Source organism: Prionailurus viverrinus, chromosome C2 (genome assembly GCF_022837055.1).
Source record: "Prionailurus viverrinus isolate Anna chromosome C2, UM_Priviv_1.0, whole genome shotgun sequence".
NCBI classification, from domain to species: Eukaryota; Metazoa; Chordata; class Mammalia; order Carnivora; family Felidae; genus Prionailurus; species Prionailurus viverrinus.
This window is the reverse complement of record NC_062569.1, coordinates 87,737,887-87,763,531: the sequence shown is the minus strand read 5'-3', so window position 1 is coordinate 87,763,531 and position 25,645 is coordinate 87,737,887. Positions and strand designations below refer to the sequence as shown.

The following is a 25,645-nucleotide window of genomic DNA, read 5'->3' as shown; positions in this document are numbered from 1 at the left end:
TGGGGCTTGAACTTACCCAGAGATCAAGAGTCACATGCTCTACCAACTGAGCCAGCCAGGCAACTTAACACCCATTTTAAAGGTGAAAAACACCTCTATAACCAACAGAGTTCTATGTTAAATTAAAGCACTGGTATTTAGTGAAATCCAGATTTTCTAATTAATTTGATTTGAGTGCCTCTAAATGTTTTAAAGCGATATTATGTTGAGATATATAAAAGGGTCATTTATTTCATACTATTTTAAGGCTTTTCCTACACTACAAGTACACTTAACAGACCATTTAACATGCACATGTCACAAAGCAAACTGAGATATACACAGACTATAAAATAAAAGACGTTACATAAACTGGCATTAGAAAAGTCTCCTATCAAAACCTATTAACAACAACAAAAATTTAATCCCCAAGCTTTAATGACCAGAGCCAAGAAGCAAGATCATATTCTGAGAAGCAAAGTCTCTTGCCCTATCTGGTACAAAAAGTTTACCATTATCACTGCACCAGAACCCTACAAACCCAATCACTAGAACCAGAACTAGAAGACCCCACCCTGAACCAATTTTAATCACCCTTTTCTAGGAAAAACCAGTTTACAAGTTTAATGCTGATCTGAACCAGCCATTCCTCAAGGTTTCCAGTTTTAAATTAATTTTGAGATTAAAGTGACAACACTTTTAAATAAATGATCTAAATAAAGGATTTAAATAAATGTTGAGATTGAGTTGATTGCAATTCTGCATAAACAGATATTAATAGAACATGTAATTATGATTTTGTATAATTAAAATCTAAGTACAGTTTTTACTGAGAACACCAGTATGTTATTTCTATTTCAATATCCAGACACAAAATGAAGACTATAACATAAAAGAAATCAAGTCAGAGGAAAAAATTGTGACTTAGGCAATTCCCATTTTAACTTCATAATTTAACCCCGCATCTATGAATAACACGATAATTCTAGGATATCTACAAAAGTTACTCCTTAAGTTTTATATACAAAAAAATTGAGTCATTCGTTCAAAATGACTTCATACATGATAAAGCTGTGTATTGAAAAGAACCCCTTACTGAATTTTCTTTGAACTGAAATCACTCTAATTTATGTACTCTAGAAGCATCAGAGAAACTTTTCCTACCAGTTATAATCACTGTCTATAAACAGTTCTGTTTATAGTTACATAGTTCTGTTAAAAGATGGCATCTAAAAGCCAAACATCTTTTATTACATCTTATTTCACGATGTCACCACCATTGCTGATAATCCATAACAAGAGACAAACCAAACACCAACTGGATTTTTGTACATATTAGCACCTTGTGTATCTTTGGTGCTCTCAATGATAACTTGAAAATGTATTCAGTTTCTCACATTAATAATGAAAATTAAAGTAAGCAAAACAGAGCCGTGTATGTTTTGAACATGAAATGGAAGGAGTAACTGAGTCTTTTTTTTCTTTCTGAAATGTCTTTTAATTGAGCCATGGATGGAAGACAGGAGGCAGGCGAAGGTACAAGCTAGACTACAGTCCTAAACTTCTTCATAATTCAGTTCTAAACTTCTTTATAATTCCTATCATCTTATTCCTACTTTCTTCAAACGTGGCATTAATTTCTATTTAATTTTTTTAAATACAGTAAATACCTTGAGGTTTTAAGCTACTTTGGGGTGTCTCAAGACCAGGAGTCTGTACACAATACATACAGCTGAGGGTGGGGGGATCTTTGCACCAAAATGCATGGTCATCTATGTATAACATACCCAAAACTGCTACTGCATTTTACCTGAAATAAGAATGAGTCACTTGTTTATTATTGACAAGCCTACTTCCATTTGGAAAATGCGCCACAGCCTCAAGTCCTTGCAGCACACATGAAACAAAGTTCCTCTACTTGCTTTTAAGGCTCTCTGTTCTAGAGAACTTCACTACCTACTAAATGCTGCCCTCTACTATCTCCAAAATGAGACCGAATTCAGTCCCTGCCTCTACTAACATCCTTCCTTTGTTCTACTCATCCTTCCTTTCTTCTTGACTCAGCTCAGGGAACATCTTTATGAAGCCTTCTCTGATTGATTTCGCTACCCTATACTTGATAGGGAATATACAAAGAATAATTAACAAAGAAAGATATTTTATTTCTTAACAGTATGGGGACATACTTAAATGTATGTAAAGTTCATTTCTCATATCATTTGGAAATTACATAAAAAAGAATACAATGAAAACCTTGCACTTGGAACTGGAATCATCTCCCATCTCTGCCACTACTCTGGCTTATTCTAGAATCACAGGACAAAGCATGGATAGTAGGGAGATTTTAAAAAGGAGAAAAACTTCAGGGGCGCCTGCGTGGCTCAGTCGGTTGAGCGTCCGACTTCAGCTCAGGTCATGATCTCACAGATCGTGAGTTCAAGCCCCGCGTGGGGCCCTGTGCTGACAGCGTGGAGCCTGGAGCCTGCTTCGGATTCTGTGTCTCCCTCTCTCTCTGCCATAACCCACTCGCATTCTGTCTCTGTCTCTCTCAAAAATAAACATTAAAAAAAAAATTTTTTTTAAGTAGAAAAACTTCACGGGCACCTGGGTGGCTCAGTCGGTTAAGCACCCAACTCAGTTTTGGTTCAGGTCCTGATCTTACGGTTCATGAGTTCGAGTCCTGCATTGGGCTCTGTGATGACAGCATGGAATTCTCTCTCTCTCCCTCTCTCTCTGCCCCTCCCCTGCTCTCTCTCTCAAAATAAGTAAACAAACAAATTTTAAAAAAAGGTAGAAAAACTTAAAAGGTTACCTGGTGGGGCTCCAAGATCTTAAGCAATTGGTTATGGATACCTGTTTTGCAAATTGTTTCCCTATGCATTTGCAGGAGAAATGAAAAGATGACATGAACCTACAAAACTTCTTCAGGGCCCCCAGGACACATATAATTGTGTCTACCCAGGATGGTCAAGCTCTTTCCTAGCTTTAAGGGTCTAAAATGAAACCCCATGGAGGAAAACAAGGAGAATCTTCATTTCTATTCAGCTTTCTGTAAAAAGATTGTCCAATTCAGTCTACCTGTACAGTGCTCATCTGAGACAGCAGACAAATGGCACATCCAGAGAAGGGTTCCAAAAGGCCTCAGAGGATCATTTTTAACTAGCTTTTGTTGTTGTCTGATTCAAGTTTCGCCAGGCACCTTGCTCCCCTATAGTTAAGTACGTTATCAGAGGCAAATTAACTGCCACAACCTAGGGCAGGGTTAGTGGAGTTGTTGTCTCTACCCAACAATCTTCAGTACAGGCTAAGTTCACAACCATTACTTCACAAAAACATTCCATATTCTATCAAAGAAAAGTTAAAAGGTGCTATGCTGTAAGTCGATTTTTGGAAAATATTTCATATCGATGACAAAACGTTTTAAGTTCTAGATCTTGTGAAGTATACTAAATTTATGATAATCCAAAACAGAAAAAAGAAGAGCCAAGAAGTACTTTAAATAGACTAAACTTGAATTTTGCAGTAGACAACAACTTCTGGAAATCACCTTAAACGTCTTTGTCAGTAAGGTCAAACTCCCTAGCTCAGAGGCAACTGAATCAGCATCTAGTATTCCAACTCCTATCTAAGCCTGGAATAAAGATATCAGGTATCCATGTACTTTTGTAAGAGGACAACTACTTCCTACTTCAATCCTCTCACCCCACCCCTCAAAAAAGGGAGAAAGCAGAAACAATTAAGTTCCCTGCTTTACCCAAGGTCGCTACAAACAGAGGAAAAAACGTTAACCGAAAAAAGTCAAGTCACAAAATATTTTCTTACCCTACCCACTACATTAGAAAGCTATCCACTAGAAAGTAACACAATGGGCGTCTAAGACATTTGTCAATATAGCAAGCCCTTTAACCATACTGCTAATTTCCTGAAAGGGAAAGCCAATTCTAATCTAAACAGCTTTCACTTGGCCTCTAGACCATAGCTTTCACAAAGTAGAAGTCTTATTTCTGAATCTCCCATCTTATAACAAGGAGAGCAATCAGAATATTCTTCGAGTCAGCACCTGCGGCATTCAAACAGCTTCTGCCTAGGGAAAACTGAGAACCCACACACAAAGCCAACGGCATCGCTGAAAGATCAGGTTGTGCCGGAGTTCAAACGCACGGCTTACAGAAGCTCACATCAAATTCCCAGGGCACACTCGTAACCGAGTGGAGGACAGCTCTGTCACTTTGAGCAGTGAGACCACGATCAGGGTAGGCGCCGAGAGAGCGTAGGGCTACAAGCTCAAGGTCACCCGCGCACCCCGACAGCAGTTCTTTGGGGAAACTTCCCGGAGTAGCCACGTGCTCCCAGCAGAGCCAGTCTACGCTGCGGCAGCGTGGCTCGCACTCCCGCGCCCGCGGCCTATGGCTGTCCCACGAGGTCCTGTATCTTTTAAGGACGAGCTAGTGAGGACAAGGGATCGGGGTGGCCTGAGGAACGGCCGGAAGCAGAATGGCGGGGCGCAGAGCGACAGCCGGGTACCCCTCATCCCGCCTTCAGTGCCTTAACGGAGAAACCATTCGCCGCCCGGCGAGACGAGAAGGGCGCAGAAAGGCAGAGAAGGGCAGCCCTTCTCCGCACCGCGGCTCCACCTCGCTGCACCTGCAGCCCGCTCCCCGCGCCGCGGCGGCCCCTTCCAGTCCCGCACGCGGGCCCCGCTCCATCCCGCCCTCTCCTCCCGAAGGCTCCGCAAGCCTCCCCGCGCCCCCTGCGGTCCCCCAATGCAGCTGGACAGCACCAAGGGGGCCCGCACCGGAGACCGCTCGCACCCGCCCAGCAGGCTGAGGGGAGGCCAGGGAGGGTCGGCGAGATTCTAGCATCGGCGCGTCACTCACACAGTCTCCCCCTCCGGCCGCTACCGCCCGAGCCGCTACAGGCCGAAGCTGAGGCTCTGTGGGGGATGTACGCCCCCAACCGGCTGTTTATAACCTGGCCCCGCCCTCTTCCGACCCCCCCAGGCTTTGCGTCACTTCCTGCCTCACGTACACCCCAGAGGTGCCCTGGAAATGGACTGCCTTGGGCGAGCCGTGAGCACGCACTGGGACAAGGGCGCTCGACTAGTGTGCGCGGAGGGGCGGGGAGGAGCGGGTTGGGGCGTGGTCGGAGGGAAAAGGCGCCAAGCTTGCAGGTGCCGGGAGGAGCCGTGGAACCCGCACTGGCTTCCTCCTCGCCGCCTTCCGCCGCGTCCCGGGCCGCAGCCTTGATACACGGAGCCCTCCGTCTAACCTTGACCGACCTCCAGGCCTTGCAGTACAAAGGGTGATGGTGTTGGCGTTTACTTTTACATCTTGGATACTTAACACTGAAATAATTCCTTAAAGTGTATGCCCTAGTTGGAATATTAGGTAGCCAATAAAGACATATTGTGAGTATATATTTTGCAGCCTCAGAAGTGCTTAGGAGAAACAAAAAGGAAAAAGAATTAAAAGCAGAATGCAAGTTTGTATTTAGGATGTGTAAAAAATGCACGTGGACCAAGACGGGCACAGTGCTTTGCATGATGTTTAATGCATGAGGGAATGAAAAGGAAAGCAGAAACAAGTGATTTATTAGGGGGGCATAATTGTAGATGAACTTTAATGTTCACTGCCATTATTGTTATTATAAGGTTGTGCAATGCATAACAAATAAAACAGGATTCTTGTCACTTTTTAAACTCTTTCCAACAATTACACCCGATCCCCGCCTCTAGTCGGTCCAGGCAAGAAGATTGGACAAGTTTACAAACAGGTACAAAGCGAGAAAACGCGCAGGGCCATAAAAGGGTCATAGATAAAGCGCTTTCCAGGTCCGAGCCCTGAGGGACAATGCACAATCCTTTAAAATGCAAATCCGTTTCCTGGCTTGGGCTCCGGCTCTTCCCCCAATTCTGCGCTAAATTTCAGGAAGTACCACGAGGTTTGCGCACCGCCCCCTTCCCTTTGCCCCCCGTTCTTTAAAATCTCGCCCCAGGGAGGAATATTTTTAAATCTTAAAGCAGAAACATAGCTGCATTTTAGAGGGTCTACGCAGGAAAAAGTGAAATCGAGGAATGGGACGGATACGGATTAGCTGTGGAGGGGCCGCCTTGAAATTCCGACAATGGGCCGGCTGAGTCCCTTCTCCCTTTCCTTGCCCTGTGGGATCTTAACAAACATGGCTAGAATCGAGGTGAAAATCTTACAGCCACATGGACAAACGGGCTAAGGAGACCAAGGTTAGGAGGAACCTACGAAAATACAAATTAAAAATTTTACATTCACTGGTACAGCAACTGTGGATAACAGTATGGAGTTTCCTCAAAATTTAAAAATAGAACTACCCTGGGGCCAGTAATAGCACTGCTGGTGGTTACCAAAAAGACAGACACACACACACACACACACACACACACACACACACAAAATCAAAGGGATACATGCACCTCTATTTTATATAGCCAAACTATGCAAGGAGTCCAAGCGTCCATCCATAGATGAATGGATAAAGAAGATGTGGTGTACAGATAAAATGGAATATTATTTGGCCATAAAAAATAATAAAATCTTGCTATTTGCAATGACATGGATAGAGCTAGAGATGATAATGCTAAGCAAAATAAGTCAAAGAAAGGCAGACAAATACCATCTGACCTCACTCATATGTGGAATTTAAGAAATAAAATGAATGAGAAAAGAAAAAAAAAAGACAAACCAAGAAACAGACTCTTAACTATAGAGAACAAACTAATGGTGACCAAAGGGGAGTCAGAGGGGGGATGGGAGAAGTAGGGAATGGGAATTAAAAAGTACACTTACCATAATGAAAAAAAAATTTTTTTAAAGGTAACCTGAAAGAATTTACAGTCACTAAAATGAAACAACCAAGAGGACACCACTTTAAACAGTATGTCAATTATATTTTTAATTTCATATCTTTTATTAGCAACAATGGACACTATGGAATTAAATTCCCTTTACTACCCCTTTCTCCCTAGAAGCTTTGCAGGCTCTCCCTCCTCTGCAATTTCAAGTAGATGAATATAAATTTGTCTTGATTTGTTGCAGAATCTATACCCACTGAGAGGCAAGTTTGCTTTGTTTGGTATTCCATACAAATGGTCCAACATCTTACTTTTTTAATCTGATTTTCATTGTAGTCATTGCTGTTGCCATTATTACACTACATTAGCTCCCACTTCTGGAGACCCAATAATTTGGATGCTTGTAATGACATCAGCTTTTCATCATCTTTATTTAAACTATCTGGCCTCACTGAAATGGCTATTATTCAAGGTCCAATCTTCTTCAGACGTAAGAGACCTTAGAACTGAAATTCTTGCAGTTTGGGGAAAGGAAAATTTTTTCCTCCATCCTGGACAATTGCGGCTTATATGCCATGCTAGGCTAAGGAATGGGAGACAGGCCTGGGGCTTTAAATGGGAAGAGGATATTTCACAGGACTATAAGAAGAGCAGGTGTTAGGTAATTAAATGTTTGCCCTGCCATACAGATGGGTCATTCAGACAAAATTCATCTCTCTTAGTAATGCTTACTGAAAATGGGATTAAAATACCTGCCTTGCAGATTTTCTGTGTGTTTAAATGAGATATGGCAGGCGCAAGCTCCTAAAAACACACAGTAAACTGGCACATAATAGACTTTGGTCAGCGTTGGTGGAGTCAGCCTGGGTGGGATGGAGCAGAGTCAGGCAGAAAAGTAACATGGAAGATGTCTGCAGACTAGTGTAGGATTTTAGGTCAATGAAGAAGAAGAAATGAGGCTTTCAGCCTAGGAGAATGATTTGCGCAAAGATTCTGAAGTGACAACGAGCCTGTGGCATGCCAATGTTAAAAGACCCTAGTCTACAGAAATACCTGACAGCTACATCAGGGGAATTACTGGTGGAGAAAAGGGTACAGGAGTCATCAGCTATAAAATTCTCTCCCTCTCCCTTTTTTCTTCACCTGGAGATGAAAGCAGAAGTCTTGCTATTTGGTGAAGGAGAAATTGCAGGAAAAAAACAAGCCAGAAAAGCCACTGACATAGTGAAAAGGCATCCCAGCCTAGAAGTCAGCAACTGGTCTCAGAGCTGTTACCGATTGTGGTGTAGAAACATGGGTTTAATGGCTCCATGTATCAGTTTCCCCATTGGCCACATGGAGATAACACCCTTTTATTTCCTTCGCCAGTGAATTAAAAAGTAGGAAAGTTCCTTAAACCACACAGTTATACAGATATAATGTGCAGCTAGTTCAGAGCCCAAGCCACCTGAGTAAATGTGGCCAGAGTGGGGAAAAGCCTGGAAATGGGAAAGTTCTAAGCAACTATTACTTAAGAAAAGGAAAGTTGTCTTTAACGGCTTTCAATATCCTGATTACAGAAAAAAAAAAGACTCATTGGTAATGGCTGAGAAGAATGCCATTATTATTATTATTTACTGTAGTAGTGTTGTGCATCAGGCAAAGACTCATAAGCAGATATGACAAATCTATACCTCTGAAAAGACAGGGGACACAGAAGACAAATGGGGAAACAGAATTTATACTTAAAAGACAGATAACAAGGATGCAAATGTTAAATACAAGCAAAAATAAAAGCAAGCTGGGGTCTATAACAGCGAAATGTCCAGATCTGAAAAGATACATAAGGCTTTGATGTGCCCACTAGGACATACCTGTAGTTCTCTAAATCCTGCTCCAAATTATATGCCTATGTAGATTCTAGTTAATCTTTCTGTTTAACTGTTTTTAATAACCTATTTTTAACAGAAATGTACAATTGCATGTAGACACATTCTCCTCTCTAACTCAGGCACAGATGCAGCAAGAGGGAACTTTGGCTGCTTGTCCCATAAGATCAAAGTCAAAATGTACACCTCTTACCTTAGTTATAGACCAGGAACCTAGGAAGAAAAAAAAAAAAAAAAGGTGAGTAGAGGAGGGGGAAAGGCATCATAAACCCAAAGGTACAAGAGGATGCAAATTGGAGGTGGGAGGTTCTTTGTTTTAGTACTTTGTTTCTTACATTTAAAAACATTAATCTTTTTGGGGGAACCTGGGTGGCTCAGTCAGTTGAGTGTTGGACTTTGGCTCAGATCATGATCTCACAGCTTGTGAGCTCAAGCCTGCATCAGGCTCGCTGCTATCAGCGCAGAGCCTGCTTTGGATCCTGTGCCTGGCTCTGTCTCTGCCCTCCCACTCACTCTTTCTCAAAAATTAATTAATTAATTAATCTGTTTATGTTATGTATATTTTATCACAATTTTAAAAAACACATTAATATGCCAACTCACTAACAGAGGATCCAAAACCATTTGTTCCTTCTGGTGTCATATCTATGGTCCAAATGCTAAATGGGGTCTCTTAGGGTCAAAAAATTTTTTAGTTTTTTTAGATTCAATTTATTTATTTATTTACTTTATTTGAGAGAGAGAGAGAAAGTGGGGGAGAGGGGCAGAGGGAAAGAGACAGAGAATCTTAAGCAGGCTCCATGCTCCGTGCAGAGCCCAGTGTGGGGTCCATCCCACGACCCTGGGATCATGACTTGAGCCAAAATTAAGAGGCAGACACCCAACTGACTGAGCCACGTAGGCACCCCAGTATCAAATATTTTTGATGGCACTCAATGCTTAAACTTTTGGTAAAATTTTATTTCACAACTCCGTATACATGTGTGTGTATATGTTTGTGTGTGTATGTGTGTTTATGTGTGTGTGTTCATAAGAAATAAGAGTTTCATGAAATAATACCTTTGCTATGTACAAAACACTATGGAGCTTTCCGTTTAATTTTTGAAATGTTGATTTCAATCCATTAAATTGATATCTCAATGGGCTGTGACCTATGTTTGAAAACCACACTCGGAGGCCATCTCCTGTCTCAGAGCACAAGTCTTGTTAGTGAACAGGACAAATGACTTGCTCAAAGTTAAATTTCAACTCCCAAGGTTTTTCCCTGTTACTTTGCCCACTGTTTCAACTTTCTACCACCCCACACTTCTGCAAATATTGATTGAGGTTTTATGAGTTAGAAAACACCCATAAACTATTTTCAAATGCTTTCAAATCCTGGCACGCACTTCGGCCAATCACAGCAGAGCTCTGCCTATCGCACAGTAGGTGTTCATAGCAACCCCCACAGAAGCCACCCTAACCCACATTCAGCCCTGACCACATCTCCTATTTGACAAACTGTATCCATTTTCTTTACCTTGGAATCCTAAGCCTAGGGCAATCACTTTAGGACCAGAGTCATAAAATAAAAATGTGGAGCTCTGCACATTGGAACAGGATGCATTCCAGAGAATGGAGGTAGATTGTCAGCTCACATATTTGAGGCTGGTACTATTTTCCATTTTATTTTTCATTTTTTTTTTCTTTAAAAATGTACTTGGGAACCTTCAGTTTCCTGTCCTGATTCTGCTGACTAAATCATTTTTTGTTTCCCCTGTACTAAAAGGAAGCTTACACAGGAGAACATAGAGTAAGAGCAATAGCCAGGTTACTATGGAAAAGTTTGCTCCTATTTTAGAGCAAGTGGCAAAAGTTACTCAGGGCAAGGAAAGAAGAATTAATAAGAATTAATTAAGAATTCAGAATGATTAATTTCTAAGTTGATTATAAGGATATTTACGCCCATTTGCCAGTGTTCTCGGCTGGAGTTTTGAGCAAAATATGAGGTTCTATTTAGTTTCATCTGGGCAAAATAGAGCTTCGAGTTTGGCGGGAACTTTAACTCCTGTACCATCCCTGGCCTATAACAGACGTTTGATAAATGTATATTGAATTAATTGAACAAAATCCCTCTGCTTCATACCATCAAGTGATTACCCAGCTTCTCCTTAACCTTTCCAATGAGAGCAAATCTGTCACTTCCCAAAGCAGAGAGCTTTGGATAGTTCAGATGGTTAGAAAGCTTTTGCTTGTATTAAACTGAATTGTCGCTCCCTCTACTTTCTCCATTTGCTATTGCTTGAAGAGTGCTCTCATGTCCACAGCTGTCTTCTCTTCTCCAGATTAAATATCCTAATCCCTTCCAAGGGCTAACACAGGACACAATTCCACATCTCCCCCACCCACTGGTCACTCCTGGAAGCGTGGTTTGACCAGTCTAGGTGGAACAGCGTCACCTTCCTCTGTCCTAGAGGCTACCGCCTTTACAAAGGCCATCTGTCTGCCACCCCATTCACTACCTTACCAATCACTGCACACTGTCAACTCATGCTGACCTTTCAACAGGGTTTAATGGGAACAGATTGGCCACTGGAGCAGAGAGACCTGAGTTGAAAATCTAGTTTTGCCATGTACTTGCTGATTGTACGAGTAGCCCACATTTCTCTCATTTCCATGGATAATGTGATATCCATACACTGTTGCAGTCTGATACACTGTACAAGACTGTCTGTCCCAGTATATCACCAGTCTAGTCAGCTCATGATGGAAAGGAGCGTAGCCTGCTTGCATCGGGGAGTGTCCTCGCCATCAGCACCGAATGATAACAGAACAATCGCTGCTAGGATTTACTACTGAGCATCTGCTGGGCGCTGGGAACAACTCTAATCCTTTTACAGTATTAGGATTAGTTCATGTGATCCTCATAATGATCCTTAGAAATAACAATTAACATTATCCCTGTTTTCTAGGTGTAAAAACTAGGATTCTACAGAAGTTAAAGAATTTGCCCCAGGTCATAATGGCTAATAAGTGGTGATAAGCAGAATTCAAACCTAGGCAAACTAGCTTCTGAACCCAGTTCTAAACAACTCCACTTTACTATCTCTTTACGAATCTAATCATGGCACAGCTGACTGTATACATACAGTCTTCTCCCCAAGGCAGAATCTTTACTAAAGAGGTTCAGAGACTGTCCAAGTAGGACAATTTGAGAAGATCCAATATTTGGGGGTCTGGGGAATCCATTTAGTTTTCATTTCAGCTTTAATTGCATTTCAAAATTTGGATTCATATTCATGTTGAGGAGGAAATGTTTAACAGAATTGCAGTGCGCTCATATTTGTCCTTGCAAGATCCTGATTTCCTTAAATTCTCCCGATGTATGCTACCTTTGATAAGGAGAGTTACTGAATGAAAAGAATCATATTAACTTTGTTTCCAAAATATCAGCACATCTGTTTAGTGTTTCTTATTTTCATCTTCCTCCTTTGGACATCTGTACTTGGCAATTCTTTCACTCCTGTTGGGAGTTTCTCTTCCTCCATGGCGGACATCTGGCATCTTAAACAAGAACACTTATGGTAAACTGTATGCCATGTGGCCAAACATTGCCTAAAGAGGCCTTTGAAAGAACACTGTGACGTGCTCGGTGGCTGCTGATGTGAACAGGGAAAATGAACATATGTGTCCAGAAGACACTTGCAAGCAGATGATTAAATCTAACTCCCAAGTCAGCACATCCAGTGTTCGGGAAAAATACCGTATCATCAGAAACTTTTTGGTTTCTTCAGCTTAATATAGACAAGTAGACAAGTGTTCCCTTGGTTTGGAAAATGATTGTGATGAAATTTTTATTTCTCATACATGGAAATGTGGTCAAGGAGGCAACTTTTTGGTTGCTACATCTGTGAGGGCTGGCCTGGTTTGCCCCGGTTCATCTCACACAGTCTCTTAAATGGTAGGGAAGCTGTGTCCCAGAGCCAGGGTTATAGAGCGACTAACATTCACTGAGCCCAGACCCCGTCCAGGCGCTGGGTGGGGTGCTTCTACTGTGTCACACACAGTATCTTAGCCTCCCAACGATCCCGTGAAATAGGCATACCCATTTTATAGGTGAACGAATGGAAGCACAAAGAATACAAAACAATTGACTTCAAGTGCCACGCTTTTTCAGTGGTATAGCCTAGCTTCAGATCTTTGAGATCTTCTATCTGAAAACCACCTTTCACTACATCTTATGTTGGAATTTTGAAACACTGTCCAACAGGCAGATGGTCGAAGCTCTGTGCCCAGAGTAGAGTAACTTACTCCAGCCTGGACCTTACAACCATACTCATCTTAGGAAGGTTTGAGTCCAATTTGTAACGGAATTTGATGTCACCGGCACAAAATAAAAGACCCTAAGATATAAAGACAAGCTCACTAGGTGCAGTGTGCCTGGAATAACAATCTCTCAGAACGTTTCCCAGAAGTAACCTATGCTACAGTGAGATTTTGAATTTGCTTAATTGATGACATGAAGGTCCACAGCCCACAACCAGGTAAGCAGAAAGCAGCCAAGCTAAAATGTAGTCATGATAAACCACTTTTTTTTTTTTTTTACCTTTATTTTGAGAGACAGAGAGAGACAGAGCCTGAGCAGGGAGGGGCAGAGAGAGAAGGACACTCAAAATCGGAAGCAGGCTCCAGGCTCTGAGCTGTCAGCACAGAGCCCGATGAGGGGCTCAAACTCACGAACGGCGAGATTATGACCTGAGCCGAAGTCAGACACCCAACCAACTGAGCCACCCAGACGCCCCTTGATAAACCACTTCTAAACCTCATAAGATTACGCTTCTGAGACTGGATTCAAACAAAGAAGCATCTGAAGGGACCCACTGGCTTGTGTAATGAAGTCCAACACAGGACTCAAATGTAGGCAGTGGCAGCTCCAAAGGGAAAGAGAATCCAGGGAACAGGAGGCATTCCTGCTGAGCCCAGTGCTGTCCGCATTAACGGAGGGAGATCCCAGGTCCACCCTTAACTTTACTAAGGAAAAGGCAGGTTCCCTGCAGGTGTTGAGGTTGAATCAAACTGAAGTGGATTTTGAGATCCACATGGAGCCTGGACGCTAGCCTGGGGCTTCTTAAGCTATACTGTGCATGCGAGTCTCCTGGGGGTCTGTTAAAATGCAGATTCTGACTCAGAAGTTCCCAGTGGGGGCCTGTGACTTGACTCCACATTTCTAACAAGCTCCCTGGTGATGCCCAGGTTGCTTCAGAGCACATTTGAGTAGATTGTAGAGGAAAGAGGTTTTCATTAGCCTGCTTCTCCAGCACGCCCCACAGGGAGGGCACACTGTGTGGCCAGCTGACTTGAAAGTGGTTTCTGCTTGGCAGCTGTTTTCTCTAACTGTAGCAGCTTATATTCTACCAAGCTTTTCCGTGGACAAGGGCAATTCCTGGGGCGATCACAGCTTAAATAAAACAGCCCTTAAGACCATTCAGATCCTTTGCTGGAACTCCACAATTGCCAAACAACCCACTCATCCTAATTCTTGAGGCTTTTCCCTCCTGAGAGGATGTTAGACTCCAGTATGAAGATTCAGCCTTGCCAGCAGCCCTCTTGCTCTGCACAGAGTAATGAAGACGGCTGATGAATCAGTGTTTTGTGCTGTTGGGTAGCAGATTTCTTAATGACCATAGGGGAACTGATAAAAATTGAGTTTCTGAAACTGAATTAGAGGAATGACCTATTGTGAACTTCACGGAGTTACTCCAGGAAAGAGCAGCTGGATAGCCAGTCCCTGCAGACTCTGCCCGGGAACACCACCCTCTCCTGCAGACCCAGCCAAGGCTGGAACAAGGGTAGGATTTTTCGAAAATGATCAAACACCACCACAAATACCCCACCCCCATCTTTCAAACAAACAAACAAACAAACAAACAAACAAACAAAAACTCTTAGCTTTACTATATCACTCCTCCCTGCCCGCCCTGCCAGCCCAATCACACACTCACAAGAGATGAAACAAACCACAGCGTGCGCATTTGGGAATCTAATTTTGGAGTCTAGTTAAAGGTTGGCTGTAGTGGGGGCACCAGCCTTGACCTGCTTCCTTTTATTCACCCGATTTAGCAAGAGGGAGGTGGCCTCTGTGTCAGGACTCTCACACTTGGAGCTGTGGAGGACTGGTACGGGCATAGTGCAGGTGGCATTGTTGGGCCTTGCCTGGGAATGGGCTCTCAAGACTATCCTTTCTGCCCCAGGGTAGCCTAGACCTGAGGTGTCCCTGACCCACCAAGGCCCTTCCCTAGAGATCGAGCCTTGGGTGAGTCTCTGATTCTGCCCCTGAGGACCTCAGACACTGAGCCGCAGCCGCTGCTTCAGCCTGTCTGGATATCTCTGTGCAATTAGCTCCTGGAAGGCCCGCCCTTGCCCTGACCCATTTCTCTCTGGCTGCTTAGCACTGGGCTGGGTCATGAATAGCCCTAAACCAGCATCCTGTCTGAGTGGCAGCAGGCACCAATCTGGGCTTGTGTGCAAGATCCCTCTGCAAGAGAGACTATATAACATCGTCCTGTTTGTAAGCCTGAGCTGCTTTGGAGCCATCTGTCAAGTCCCTACTGCTTGTCTGAGGCATACCTCTCATTTTCCCTGTGTACACAGAATAGAGAGAATCAGTCTGTGAATGAGTGAGCCTTTATGGGTTCACATTCCCATTCATCTTATCTTATTTATGGTGTATTTAATGTTTATGGAGGATCTACTGTGTGTCAGGCACTATGCCAATAAACAGCTGCCTCAGAATGCTTCCCTTGAGGGGCACCTGGGTAGCTCTGACTTCAACTCAGGTCACGATCTCACGGTTCATGGGTTCGAGCCCCACCAGGCTCTCTGCTGTCAGCACAGAGTCTGTTTCAGATTCTCTGTCCCCCCCACCCCCCGCAAAAATAAATAAACATTTAAAAGAAAGAAAGAAAAAAAGAAGGCTTCCCTTGAGTTCTCTTTGATCACTCATCTCTCTTCCAGCAGCCTATTATTCTACTTCTGCAGCATCAAAAGCCTTTGAAACATTAAGAGGAGCATCCTTGTTTCATATTTGCGTATCACTTAAAACAGGAAAATGGTCAGCACAGTGGATCTATAGAAGTGCTTCATCATTATCTAATTTCTAAGAAGATTTATAAAACAAGGGGGGCAACAGATATGCAAATGTCATGAATTATCTGAGAGAAGGTACGTGATGAGTTGAAGGTTAGCTACCCACATGCTCACATCTGGACCTCTACAATGAGATTCCTTCTGCTCACTGTACAAATACCAATTTGTGTCCTTTTTCTCTCTAAGTGCCAGATCTTTATTCCCAGGTGCCTGTGGACACCTCCACCTGGATAACCCACTCAAATCCAACCTGTCCCAGAGAGAACCCAACATCCTCCTCCCCAAAGCTGGGGCCTCTGCCTCCTGTCTTCCCTGCTCCAGAACACTGTGTTTTACAGATTTAGGGCAGTTCTGGGGACTCTCCCCAGAGCCACCTGGTGGGTGCTCGATAAGTGTTTATTGAAGGGCACTCCTTTGGCATCGGTTTGTTCCTGGGCTCAGACAAAACCAGCCTGTTCATTGGATGACTTCTCCAAACAAGTTGCCCTGAATTAGAGATAATCACAAAATGGGTGCTGCTGGTGAAAATCATAGAAGAGATTCCAGCACCTCCATCTTTGTTTTTGTTTGTTGTCAGAGCTCACTCTTGGGAGAGTTTCAAGTTTCCACAAGGAAGGAAAAGAGATATTGACACGTCCTGCTTTGAAACCTCAGCATGTCACTCCAAATCACTGTCCTGGAAGAAGAGCAAGGACTTCACGTTGGCCCGGCTCCATGATATTTGGCCTGTGTCGAGTGATGGTTTCTAAGCGGTGAGGAGGAGGCTGAGACACTCCAAACAAAACTGTGTTTCTGGAAGTTGTCTGATATGTACATAAGTGTGTCGAAAATGGTCAAGAGGGAGATGCACCACACTAACAGGTAATAATGGGGGAAACTGAGTGTGGGGGCTAGGCAGGAACTCTGTACTGTCTTCATAGTGTTGTTATAAATCCAAAACTGTTCTAAAACACAAAGTCGTTTGAAAAGAAAAAAAGTTTAGGGGGGAAAAAAATGAAAAAGCAGATTGTGAAAAATTCAGGAATTGCATAATAAATGCAAAAGCTGAAACTCAAGGCAACATGTGCTTGCCAGGGACCTGTTAGACAAGGACTTCTGAGGGTTCAGAGGAGGGAAGACTGGCCAGGAGGCTGTAGGGGGCCTCCTGGAGGTAACAAGGCCTGGGGAATCCGGAAGGTTCCATCTGGGCAGGCCATGAGCACTTTGATACCCCACAGCTAAAGCACAGAAGGTATTCAAGAGCCCACAGACAAAAAGAAGGCACCTTTGGAACCAAAAATCTCAGATTGAAATCTCATCTTAAGATAAGTGTCTTAGAGATACGTACTTATCTCCAGGTATCTTAAGTTCTCCAAACCCCAATTATATCTCTTCTCTCTATGATGCTATAAAATAGTGCTCATCTCACAGGTTTGAGTGAGATAATGCAGTAAAGTGTTTAGAATGGTGTGGACACCTTAGAGGGGCATCAACTGTATTAGCTGTTGCTGATGCTATTGTCAAAACTTTAGATCAGAATGACTCCTAAACTCACTGAAGCCCAGATTCTTCTCCCCAAACTTCTCACTCTCAGCTTCCATTCAGATCAGACCCCAATTGTTCTCCCCTCCTGACTTTCTAGACCGACTTCCTTCATCTTTCTCTATTTCAGGCCCAGGGGGCCCTTCATCCACTTCTGCCATGGGCTCCTTCCCTCTTCCCCAGATAATTTCTTATTCATATTCTTTTTCTTTTTAATTTTAGAGAGAAACAGAAAGAGAGAGAATGAAAGCAGGGGAGAGAGGCAGAGGGAGAAAGAGAGAGAATCTTAAGCAGGCTCCACGCTCAGTGTAGAGCCGGACACGGGGCTCGATCCCACAACCTGGGATAATGACCCAAGCCAAAATCAAGAGTTGGACACTTAACCGACTGAGCCACCCAGGCACCCCAATAAATTATTATTCTTTTTGTCTTTCCTGTGCACTGATCATCCTGACCCCAAATGTGTCCTGGTACCTGTCAGTCCTACTGAGTCTCATTAAAGCCAGGACTCCTGATGCTATAGTTATTTGCTCCTATCGCAGTTGTATCTTAAGATTCATCTCCAGTTAGAATTCAAAGATAATAAGAAAGGGACCATCTTATCTTAAGATATTCAACCCAAATTATACTTTTCCTACTATCAATAACAAAAAAAAGGCTAACGAAAGTATTGGTTTTAGAAATATAATATCTGTAGTTCCCTATAGCATGGTACCATGTGGATTATTGGAAAGGGGTGCAAAATATACATGGCCTGGAGGAAATCTCACATGAGAGGTTGGGATTATCAGTTTAGCAAAGAAAGAACCTTTCCTCTCTGCGACTATAGTCCTTTACTGTTAGCAGAATGAGATGTCCTTGGACATCTGGTGCTTATAAGTTTACCCATTGGCAAAGAGATTGATAAAATTCATCAAAGGGGCTGTATCTCCCTCCCAGGCACACCCTTACTTTCCTGTGGTTTCCCACGGCTTTAGATCCATCAGAGCAGTAAAGAGCAAGATTAATAGAGGGCCGTAAATTTAGATTTGGAGTCATTTTAGTTGAAAAGTCCTCTGTCATAGTGTGTAAGAATTCTCATTCATTGCTGGTGGAAACACAAAATGGTAGAGCCACTCTGGAAGACAGACTGGCCATTTCTTATAAAGTTACATATAGTTTTACCATTCAATATGGCAATCACAGGCATTTACTGAACAGATTTGAAAACTTATGTACACAAAAATCCACACATGAACGTTTACAGCAGTTTTACTCATAATCTGCAAAAATTGGAGGCAACCAAGATAGTCCTCAAAAGGTGAAGGTATGAAAAAAAAAAAAACCTCCAGTACACCCATACAATGGAATACTATTCCGAAATAAAAAGGAATGAGCTATTAATTCATGCAACAACATACAAAACATTGCTAAATGAAACACATATTGCTAAGTGAAAAGAGCCAATCTTAAAAGGCTATTCCATTTATATAACATTCTGAAAAAGGTAAAATTATAGAAATATAAAACACATCAGTGGTTGCCAGGAGTGTGGGGAGTGGAGAGGGCTGAATAGATGAACTGCATTTTAGGGCAGTAAAACTGTTCTGTATGTTACATGAGACTGCATTTTTCAAACACACAGAACTTTATAGCACAAGGAATCAACCTTAATGTAAAAAAAATTAGGTCAGGGAAATCCCAGAGTAGAATGTAGACTGTGATAAAAGAATCTGTTATTAAAATATATGATAATAATTTAACTGAAGAGAGTGGATGTTGACCTAAATGACTTTGGAAATGAGTGGAGATTGTAAGACCAAAGGCAAAAGGAACTGTACCTGAGCACTATACTTTAATTGATAAAGTTATTTCCTATGCAGATATGGGTTAACAATCCTGAAACCACTATACGCATATACTGGGATTAAACAAATAAGTAAGTAGGTGGCAGATAATGGGAGCCAAATTTACTACTCTTGCAGTATGAAGTTACAGATGAGCAAGGGGAAAGGCTAGAATGAATTATGTGATACTAGACTGGAGTTGGAGATATCAGTATGAACCTGTGTTTAGCTTAATATAGTCACAGATGGATATAATATAGTAACAATTATGGATGTATGTGTATGCACAGATTGGTATACACATATAAAAACAATAAAGTTAATCAAACCAAAGTTTGTACTTTGAAAAGATAATCAAGATTGACAAAATTTTAGCTAAACTGACCAAATTAAAAGAGAGAAAAAACTCACTCAAAATATGAAAATCAAGAGTGAGAGAACATCAGTACCAACATTACAGAAATAAGAGAGATTATAAAATAATACTAGGAATAGCTGTATGCCAACAAATTAGACAATTTAGATGAAATGGGCAAATTCCTAGAAAGACACAAACTATGGATACTGACTGAAGATGAAATAGAAATTTATATATACTTATAACAAGAAATTGAAATAGAAATTTTATAACTCCATACAAATAAAAGCTCAGGCCCATATAGCTTCACAGGTGAATTCTAACATATATTTAAGGAAGAAAGAGTAACAATTCTTCACAAACTCTTCCAAAAAATAAAGGCAGGGGGAACACTTCCGAACTCACTCTATGAGGTTAGTATTACCCTCAAACCAAAACCAAACACTTTATAGGAAAAAAACAGAGCAATATCTCCCATGAATATAGATGTAAAAATTTGCAACAAAATACTTGAAACCTGAAATGAGCAACATATAAAAAGGATTATACACCATGACCAAGCACGATTTATCCCAGGAGTACAAGGTTGGTTTAACATCTGAAAATCAATTAATATAATATACTATAACAATAGAATAGAAGACCAAAACCACATGATCATCTCAATAGATCCAGAAAAAGATTTGACAAGATTCAACACCCTTTCATTGTAAAAACACTCAACAGGAGCGCCTGGATGGCTCAGTGGGTTAAGCGTCTGACATCAGCTCAGGTTATGATCTCACGGTTTGTGAGTTCAAGCCCCGTGTCGGGCTCTGTGCTGGCAGCTCAGAACCTGGAACCTGCTTCAGATTCTCTGTCTCCCTCTCTTTCTGCCCCTCCCCTGCTCGCACTCTGTCTCTGTCTCAAAATAAATAAACATTGACCAAAAAACACTCAAGAAATGAAAGGAAACTACCCCAACCTGATAAAAAACACTTATTAAAAAACCACAGCTAACATCATACTTAGTGCTGAAACACTGAATGTCTTCCCCTAAGATCAGGAACAAGACAAAGATGCCTACTGTCACTACTTGTATTCAACATGTGCTGGAGGTCCTAGCTAATGCAACTTGGCAAGAAAAAATAAATAAATAAAAAGTATCCAGATTGAAAGGGAAGAAGTGAAACTATCTCCCACTTGTAATTAATAAGATTCTGTAGATAGAAAATCCTAATGAATCCACTAAAAAGCTATTAGCATATACATATATATTTCTTAGTTCTGTCCACTGAGAGAGCCTAGAAGCAACAACACCCAGGTACAGTGAGGACACCCAGTGCCCAGATCTTGGTTTCCAATACCATTCCTCAATAAAAAGAAACTAAGCTCCTTGGAGAAATGGCTGGGGCATGGAATATACAACATAAATACGGAACATCTGCTAGTGCCAGAAAGTAAGGAAGTACTCAAAGAAAAACATACAAGGATATGTCCATGGCAACCGAAGGAGCTCCCAATAGCCAAAACTGGAACAATGTCCAGTAACAAAATAAATAGCATAATAATACTGGCTTATAACTCCAAGTATAAAATAAATACCCACAAGATCCTACTGATACCAATAAATGATTGACTAAATAAATAAGTAGAAAAAGACAGAAGAATTCCAAACAATATATGTAGATATTATTTCATTAAGGACATAGAGAAGAACTTCCTACCCCTAAAGGATAGGGTGTGCATAGTGACTTTCTTCCAAAGGATACCATATGAAAGGGGGAGAAAAAAGAAAACTTTACATATAATACCTCAACTAGGTGATCAAGGTCAACATCCACAGTGAAAAGTCATGTTGATAGTACCATTGATATGATGTGATCAAATGGCACTTTATTCCTATGGTTTTCCTCCCCAAAACCCATAACCCCAGTCTAATCATGAGGAAAACATCAGATAAATTCCAACTGAAGGGCATTCTACAAAATACTTAACCAGAACTCCTCAAAACTGTCAAGTTCACTGAAAACAAGAAAAGTCTGAGAAACTCTTGCATTCTAGAGGAGCCTAACGAGACATGGTAACTATATGTATGTGGAATCCTGGATGATATCCCGGAACAGAAATAGAACATACATAAAAACCAAGAAATCCAAATTTAAGTATGGACTTCAGTTAAGAATAATGTATCAGGGTGTCTGGCTGGCTCCATTGGTAGAGCATGAGACTCTTGATCTCAAGGTTATGAGTTCAAGCCCCACACAGGGTGTAGAGCTTACTTAAAAAAAAAAAGTATCAACTTTGGTTCATATGATAAATATGATAATGTATAGTAGCAATGTAAGATAACAGTAGGAGAAACTGGGTGTGAAGTATAACTTTCTTTATTATCCTTGTAACTTTTCTGTAAATCAAAAAAAAAATTTTAAGTAGAAAGTTTGTTTAAAAAAATATATGGGTGAAGGTGAGCAAAACATATAAACTTCTAGTTATAAATAAATAAGTCCTGGGGATGTAATGTACAGCATGGTGACTATGGTTAATAATACTGTATTGCATAAAGTTGCTAAAACATGCACACACACACATATACATACATATACACATAGTTGTTGGCAAGGAATAGAAGAAAAAATCCCAGAAAGTTAATAGCAGATAATTTTTAAAACTTTTTTCTTTTTCATTAAATGTTTCTTAATGAATGTGTATTACTTTGAACATTAAAAAAAAAAACCTGTCATTTTTTCCAGCTTTACTGAGGTATAGCTGACAATTCGAAATGGTATATATTATAAGAGATTATTTAATATACATATACATTGTGAAATAGTTACCACAGTTAAACCACTTAGCATCTCTCTCACCTCCCATAGTTACCGTTTCCTTTTCTTTTTGTGGCGAGAATACTTAAGATCTACCCTCTCAGCGAATTCCAAGTACATAAAACAATCTCATTAACCATAGTCATATTGTTGTATATTAGATCTCCAGAGCGTATTCATCTCGCAGAATTGAAATTCTGTACCCCTTGACCAACATCTTCCTGTTTCCCTCTCCCACATTTTTGTAACCATGGAAAAAGAAAGTAATTATTTAAAAACAAACCCCAGCTTTCTCACTTCTATATTATATCCACTTCTATTACATAATAAGAGGCATATCTTTCTCTTATGCTGATCACGATGCAGACAAGAGATTTGCGCCAAAAGCTGACTCATGCTGAGCACATACGATGTGCCATGCATTGTGCGTACATCAATTCTCCTTATCAACCCAATGAGGTGGGCACTCATGTAATCATTGTGCCCATTTTACAGCTGAGAAAACTTAGGGTGGTTAGGAATTTGCCCCACTAGGAGGGTGTACAGCTAGAATTTGAATCCAGGTCAACGGACTCCAGAACCCATGATGGCCTGGGCTAGGATGAAGCACAAGGCCTGAGGGCTGGCTGGTTGTCTGATTGGCTAATACTCAAGATTCAGAGTAGTGGCAGGAGGGTAGGCTAGCAGGTCCTGAGCATCTCTGCCTGGCAGCCCACAGGCCACAGTGCTCTTGGGGCTTCCCAGTGCCCCCCCCCACAAGCCCCCCACCACAGCACAACCACGGTGGAGCGATGGGGCTCGGGTGGAGCCTTTCCTTCCCTCCTCAGCAGAAAGCCCCCTTCTTCCAAAGACAGAGAGTGCGGGGAGGCCAGGCCGTTGCTGACAGGGTCTCTGCATTGCACTATGTTCACGTGTGTGGGTTGGTGCTCCCTGGAGCTGTGTGACTCGGAGGTCTGGTGGCTGGTAGCACCGTCTATGAGGTAAGAGAAGGGACTGTGGTCTCGGCAACCTAGATTTGGACAGGGTAAGTAGACGCCAGCTCCCCAGCCATGGAATCACCCCATGCCCCCAGTATGTGTGCAGCAACAGCTTCCCTATGGCAATGGGTCTAAGCCCAAGACCCAAAGCAGCCCGAGACTTACAACGGTCTTGGAGAGAGCTAAGAAAGCAATCCCATTCAGGCACCCTCATAAGCCCTGGGAAGGCCAAGTTGACAATAATGACAAAGACTACCCAGAGCTCTGCCTTGGGACCACACTGTGGACATCTCAAGTCTTCACTAAATTCTTCTTTAGCATCACACCACTGCCTTCATTGAGGGACAATAATGAAAAGTCCCAGGAGTCTCAATATTGATTGAACTTGTCATAGGAGTGATTAAGAAAGATGGCCTTCACCACATCACAAACTGTCTGTCTTTGGGGGCTCTGGGAATTTTTCTAGGGCTTCAGTACCAGAAAAGGCTGAACTTCTGATCAACTGGGTTGTTTTACTTTTGACACAGTTTTTAATTACCTTTTTTTCTTTTTAACGTTATTCATTTTTGAGAGACAGAGACAGAGTGTGAGTTGGGGAGGGGTAGACAGAGAGAGAGAGGGAGACACAGAATCTGAAGCAGGCTCCAGGCTCTGAGCTGCCAGCACAGAGCCCGATGCAGGGCTTGAGCCCACAGACCATGAGATCATGACCTGAGCTGAAGTCAGACGCTCAACTGACTGAGCCACCCAGACGTCCCTTAATTACCCTTTTTTTTTTTTTTACACAATATACACAATACACACATACAATGTACAAAATACACATTACTTACAATATACACATGCAAAAGTGAATAAACCTTGAGTGTATGACTTTTAAAATGTCCTTATGTACTTGAGCCCAAGTAATCAGCTCCTGATTCACAGCGTGGAACAATGCCAGCTCTCAGGAACCTCCCACTTGCCACCTCTCAGTCAATACCCTGCCCACAATGGTAACTGCTGTTCTGACTTCTTTCATCATGGCTTTGCTTTTCCTGCAGAGGTTCTGCTGGGAATCTTGTTCCTGATTGTGTTTCTTTCTCTGCTGTAGCCCCAGGGAGTCAGAATCAATTCTGGGGCACCATTCCAGCACCGTGCACAACTTCAGGGTGTGCATTTTTTAGATAGGGGCCCTACCCTTCTGGTTTCCTCTTATCTTCCTGTCATCCTCAATAGGACCAAATGGTTTAAACAACAGACTTGGAGCCTGTCCAACCTTCTGCATTGCTGTCGACCAACTGGGTGGCCTTGGGCCAGCTACTTGACCTCTTTGAATCGCCTATGAGCCAGCCTCTCCCAATCCTGCTGCCCTCCCTCTTCTGCAGATAGTAATCCCATAAGCATTTTTAATAAACGTCCTGTGTACAAATCTTCCTCTTGATCTGTTTCTCAGACACCCTACCTTCAATGATCATCTTTATGTATAAGATCATAGTACCTGCCTCACAGGGTTGTTCTGAGCATTAATAAAATATGTAAAATAATTAGCCCGGTACATTGGCCTTGAGTGGGACTCAATAAAATATAGCTAATATAGTAATTTAAAAGTTGTATTTACCTCCATCGCCACCTCCAACCCTCTTTTGGAATGATACAGAGGTAAAACAAGTATAAAGATAAAACTCTTACGAAGTTCAGACTTTTCCCATGCAGCTACGTGGAACATTGTTTTCCTATCGATAAAACACAGAGGAAATGCAAATGGAATCATAAGGGTGCTTGGTAGAATGGGTTTAGGACAAGAGAAGTCTCTCTCTGGAAATTACCCAAGGCTGGAGAGACCTGCCTCATGTCCTCCCCATGGAAAGGGTCACCCAGCTCCAAAGCTTCTTGCGGTAGGATCAGCTGAGGCCTTCACTCCACCTGCAGCCCAGGCCAACCTCTGCCAATCCTGCTGCCCTCCCTCCTCTCCAAGAGTTAGATGGGAAGTCATCTTTAATAACCTCCTGTGTACAAATCTTGCTCTTGGCCTTCTTCCCAGACACCCTACCAGGGACAGTTACACGGTTTGATTATTAAGGGGCCCCATCTCTGACAGTCTAGTACGTCTGTCTCCACAATGGGCATGTACCGTCCTAGTTCCCCTGACAGGGGACTGTCCCCTCCAGACTTGGTAATCTGTAGAAAATGATCAGAGTTGGAGACTGGCAAAAAACACACAAAAGTCCTAATGTTTCCTCCACTCCTACCCAAATGCAAAAGAAAAATTTTAACAAAGTCCCACAAACCACTGAAGAGGAACAATCCAAATCATACTTCTCAGAAGTATGTGGTATTAACGTTGCTTCAGTCTGTAAGGCTCCATAGTAAAAACTGAGTTTT

At 42.1% G+C, this 25,645-nt stretch overlaps 1 protein-coding gene across 6 annotated transcripts in view; it reads right to left on the bottom strand.

Moving 5' to 3' along the window:
- The window catches only part of TFRC (transferrin receptor), a 77,217-nt gene that overhangs the window by 25,648 nt on the left and 25,924 nt on the right, over positions 1–25,645 (bottom strand). For 2 of the 6 annotated variants that reach the window (XM_047874165.1, XM_047874167.1), the window contains exon 1: positions 12,596–12,600. The gene's annotated coding sequence lies outside the window, so the exon portion shown is untranslated. Of the gene's footprint in view, positions 1–2,791; positions 4,326–4,856; positions 4,945–8,863; positions 8,884–12,595; positions 12,601–25,645 lie in introns of those variants that run through there. The other 4 variants (XM_047874163.1, XM_047874162.1, XM_047874166.1 and 1 more) reach the window with 4 other exon arrangements.